Source organism: Bos mutus, chromosome 9 (genome assembly GCF_027580195.1).
Source record: "Bos mutus isolate GX-2022 chromosome 9, NWIPB_WYAK_1.1, whole genome shotgun sequence".
Taxonomy (NCBI): domain Eukaryota; kingdom Metazoa; phylum Chordata; class Mammalia; order Artiodactyla; family Bovidae; genus Bos; species Bos mutus.
In genome coordinates, this window is record NC_091625.1 from 68,507,839 (window position 1) to 68,513,535 (window position 5,697).

Below are 5,697 nucleotides of genomic sequence, written 5' to 3' on the forward strand. Positions count from 1 at the left end.
ATATGGAAGTATTAAAAAGATGTTACACTGTTGGTGGGAATGCAAACTAGTACAGCCACTATGGAGAACAGTGTGGAGATTCCTTAAAAAACTGGAAATAGAACTACCTTATGATCCAGCAATCCCACTGCTGGGCATACACACTGAGGAAACCAGAAGGGAAAGAGACACGTGTACCCCAATGTTCATTGCAGCACTGTTTATAATAGCCAGGACATGGAAGCAACCTAGACGTCCATCAGCAGATGAATGGATAAGAAAGCTGTGGTACATATACACAATGGAGTATTACTCAGCCATTAAAAAGAATACATTTGAATCAGTTCTAATGAGGTGGATGAAACTGGAGCCTATTATACAGAGTGAAGTAAGCCAGAAAGAAAAACACCAATACAGTATACTAATGCATATATATGGAATTTAGAAAGATGCTAACAATAACCCTGTGTACGAGACAGCAAAAGAGACACTGATGTACAGAACAGTCTTATGGACTCTGTGGGAGAGGGAGAGGGTGGGAAGATTTGGGAGAATGGCATTGAAGCATATATAATATCATGTGTGAAACGAGTTGCCAGTCCAGGTTCGATGCACGATACTGGATGCTTGGGGCTGGTGCACTGGGACGACCCAGAGGGATGGTATGGGGAGGGAGGAGGGAGGAGGGTTCAGGATGGGGAACATGTATACCTGTGGTGGATTCATTTCGATATTTGGCAAAACTAACACAATACTGTAAAGTTTAAAAATAAAATAAAATTTAAAAAAAAAGATGTTTTTTTCAAATTGGTGGTGAAAGAAGTGACCATTCCACAAATTTTGTTAGGACACTACCTCGTATCACCTACAAAATAAATTCCTCAGATAGATAAATAATTATTTCAATCATATTTTCTGATCACAATGTAGTAAGATTAGATGTCAACCATCTAATAGTTTTATAGTTTTTTTAAAAAAAAACTATTAAAAATACAAACTAAACAACATGCTTCTGAATAACCAACAGATCACAGAAGAAATCAAAAAGGAAATCAAGATATGCATAGAAACAAATGCAAAAGAAAGCATGACAACCCCAAACCTATGGGATTCAGTAAAAGCAGTGCTAAGAGGGAGGTTCATAGCAATACAAGCCTACCTCAAGAAACAAGAGAAACATCAAATAAACAACCTAACTTTATACCTAAAGCATCTAGAAAAAGAAGAAAAGAAGAACCCCAAAGTTAGTAGAAGGAAAGACATCATAAAAATCAGAGCAGAAATAAATGAAAAATAAATGAAGGGGACTATAGCAAAAATCAACAAAAGTAAAAGCTGGTTCTTTGAGAAGATAAATAAAATAGACAAACTGTTAGCTAGACTCATCAATAAAAAAAAGAAGAATCAAATCAATAAAATTAGAAATGAAAATGGAGAAATCACAACAGACAACACAGAAATACAAAAGATCATAAGAGACTACTATGAGCAATTATATGCCAATAAAATGGACAATTTGGAAGAAATGGACAAATTGTTAGAAAAGCATAACCTTCCAAAACTGAACCAGGAAGAAATAAAAAATCTTAACAGACCCATCACAAGCACAGAAATCGAAGCTGTAATAAAAAATCTTCCAACAAAAAAAAACCCAGGACCAGATGGCTTCACAGGTGAATTCTACCAAAAATTTAGAGATGAGCTAACACTTATCCTACTCGAACTCTTTCAGAAAATTTCAGAAGAAGGTAAACTCCCAAACTCATTCTATGAGGCCACCATCACCCTAATACCAAAACCAAAGATGCCACAAAAAAAGAAAACTACAAGCCAATATCACTGATGAACATAGAAGCAAAAATCCTCAACAAAATTCTAGTGAACAGAATCCAACAACATATTAAAAAGATCATACATCATGACCAAGTGGGCTTTATCCCAGGGATGCAAGGATTCTTCAATATTTACAAATCAATCTATGTGATACACCATATTAACAAATTGAAAGATAAAAACCAATAGATGCAGAGAAAGCCTTTGACAAAATTCAACACCCATTTGTGATAAAAATTCTCCAGAAAGCAGGCATAGAAGGAACATATCTCAACATAATAAAAGCCATATACGACAAACCCACAGCAAACATTTTCCTCAATGGTGAAAAATTGAAAGCACGGCCTCTAAAATCAGGAACAAGACAAAGGTGCCCAGTCTCACCACTACTAGTCAACATAGTTTTGGAAGTCCTAGCCACAGCAGTCAGAGAACAACAAGAAATAAAAGGGATCCAGGTTGGAAAAGGAGAAGTAAAACTCTCACTGTTTGCAGATGACATGATCCTCTACATAGAAAACCGTAAAGACACCACCAGAAAATTACCTGAGCTAATCAATGAATATAGTAAAATTGCAGGATATACAGTTAATACACAGAAATGCCTTTCATTACTATACAGTACAATGAAAAAACAGAAAGACAAATTAAGGAAAAATCTCATTCATTATTGCAATGAAAAGAATAAAATATTTAGGAATAAATTTACCTAAAGAAATTAAAACCTATACATAGAAAACTATAAAATTCTGATGAAAGAAATGAAAGATGACACAAATAGATGGAGAAATATACCATGTTCGTTGACTGGAAGAATCAATACAGTGAAAATGAGTATACTACCCAAAGCAATCTATAGATTCAAAGCAATCCCTATCAAGCAACCAATGGTATTTTTCACAGAATTAGAAAAAATAATTTCACAATTTGTATGGAAACACAAAAACCTCTAATAGCCAAAGCAATCTTGAGAAAGAAGAACGGAACTGAAGGAATCAACCTGCTTGACTTCAGACCATACTACAAATCTACAGTCCTCAATACAGAGTGGTACTGGCACAAAGACTGACATATAGATCAATGGAACAAAATAGAGAGCCCAGAGATAAATCTACATACTCTATCTTTGACAAAGGAGGCAAAAACATAAAATGGAGAAAAGACAATCTCTTTAAAACGTGGTGCTGGGAAAACTGGTCAACCACTTGTAAAAGAATGAAACTAGAACACTTTCTAACACCATACACAAAAATAAACTCAAAATGGATTAAAGACCTAAATGTAATACCAGAAACTATAAAACTTTTAGAGGAAAACATAAGCAGAACACTCTGACATAAATCACAGCAAGATCCTCTATGACCCACCTTCCAGAGTAATGGAAATAAAAACAAAAATAAACAAATGGGGCCTAATTAAACTTAAAAGCAAACTATAAGCAAGGTGAAAAGGTAGCTTTCAGAATGGGAGAAAATAATAGCAAATGAAACAATTGACAAAGAATTATCTCCAAAATATACAAGCGCTCCTGCAGCTCAACACCAGGAAAATAAATGACCTAATCAAAAAGTCGGATACTGGATGCTTGGGGCTAGTGCACTGGGACGACCCAGAGGGATGGTATGGGGAGGGAGGAGGGAGGAGGGTTCAGGATGGGGAACACATGTATACCTGTGGCGGATTCATTTTGATATTTGGCAAAACTAATACAATTTTGTAAAGTTTAAAAATAAAATAAAATTGTAGTTGGAAAAAACAAACAAACAAACAAACAAAAAAGTCGGAGAAGGCATTGGCAAGCCACTCTAGTACTCTTGCCTAGAAAATCCCATGGATGGAGGAGCCTGGTAGGCTGAGTCCATGGGGTCGCTACAAGTCGGACGCAACTGAGTGACTTCACTTTCACTTTTCACTTTCACACAATGGAGAAGGCAATGGCAACCCACTCCAGTGTTCTTGCCTGGAGAATCCCAGGGACAGGGGAGCCTGGTGGGCTGCCGTCTATGGGGTCGCACAGAGTCGGACACGACTGAAGCGACTTAGCAGCAGCAATCAAAAAGTGGGCCAAAGAACTAAACAGACATTTCTCCAAAGAAGACGTACAGATGGCTAACAAACACATGAAAAGATGCTCAAAGTCACTCATTATCAGAGAAATGCAAATCAAAACCACAAGGAGGTACCATTTCACTCTGTTCAGAATAGCTGCCATCAATAAGTCTATAAACAACAAATGCTGGAGAGGGTGTGGAGAAAAGGGAACCCTCTTACACTGTTGGTGGGAAGGCAAACTAGTACAGCCGTTATGGAGAACAGTGTGAAGAGTTCTTAAAAACCTGGAAATAGAACTGCCACACGACCCAGCAATCCCACTGCTGGGTGTACACATCAAGGAAACCAGAATTGAAAGAGACACGTGTACCCCAACGTTCATTGCAGCGTTGTTCACAATAGCTAGGACATGGCAGCAGCCTAGATGTCCACCGGCAGATGAATAGATAAGAAAGTTGTGGTACACATACACAATGGAATATTACTCAGCTACAAAAAGAACACATTTGAGTCAGTTCTAATGAGGTAGATGAAACTGGAACCTATTATACAGAGTGAAGTAAATCAGAAAGAGAAACAGCAATACAGTATATTAATGCACATATATGGAATCTAGAAAGATGGTTAACGATGACCAGATATGCAAGACAGCAAAAGAAACTCAGATGTAAAGGACAGACTTTTGGACTCTGTGGAAGAAGGAGAGGGTGGGATGATTAGAGAAAATAGCATTGAAACATGTATATTACCATATGTAAAGTAGATGACCAGTTCAAGTTCGATGCATGAAGCAGGGCACTCAAAGCTGTGCTCTGGGACAACCCAGACGGATGGGGTGGGGAGAGAGTTGGGAGGGGAGTTCAGGATGAGAGGACACATGTACACCCGTGGCTGATTCTTGTCAATGTATGGCAAAACCCACCGCAGTATTGCAAAGTAATCAGCCTCCAATTAAAATAAATAAATACATTCTCCAAAAATAAGAAAAAGAAAAAAATTAATTTCAAGTTAATAAAAACTAAAGAATTAAATGAATTTAAAGTAAGATTGTACAATAAAAATAAAGAATGATCTCAGTTCAATTCAGTTCACTCAGTCGTGTCCGACTCTTTGCAACCCCATGAACCGCAGCACACCAGGCCTCCCTGTCCATCACCAACTCCCAGAGTCCACCCAAACCCATGTCCATTGAGTCGGTGATGCCATCCAACCATCTCATCCTCTGTCATCCCCTTCTCCTCCTGCACTCAATCTTTCCCAGCATCAGAGTCTTTTCAAATGAGTCAGCTCTTCGCATCAGGTGGCCAAAGTATTGGAGTTTCAGCTTCAACATCAGTTCTTCCAATGAACACCCAGGACTGATTTCCTTTAGAATGATCTATTTGACCACAAAAACTAAAAGATGTAGACATACATATATGTTATATGAAGTTTTAAGTAATATAACAATATTTAAAACAATACAAAGATAAATACAGCTTAAATACAGGTAAATGTTACTAATACACATCAAAAATCTTCAAAATATTCTTGTACTTTGGCCCCAAAATAACATTTCTCAGAATTTGCCCTAAGGATATTCACAGAATGTGCACAAAGATGTTTACAAAGCAATAGCTAGAATTGTAAGGAAATCAGGCAAACTAAATTTCAGCAATAGGAATTGATCAGTGAATTGCGGTCTTCAAAGTTTAAAACAAAATACTTGTAGTGATGAACCACTGTGTTTTAGAGAAATAGTTATGAAATACATTTAAGTGAAAATAGGCTTAAAATAGTATGATTCAATTTGTGCAAAGAAAATAAAATCGGAACAACACACAAAGGTAACAT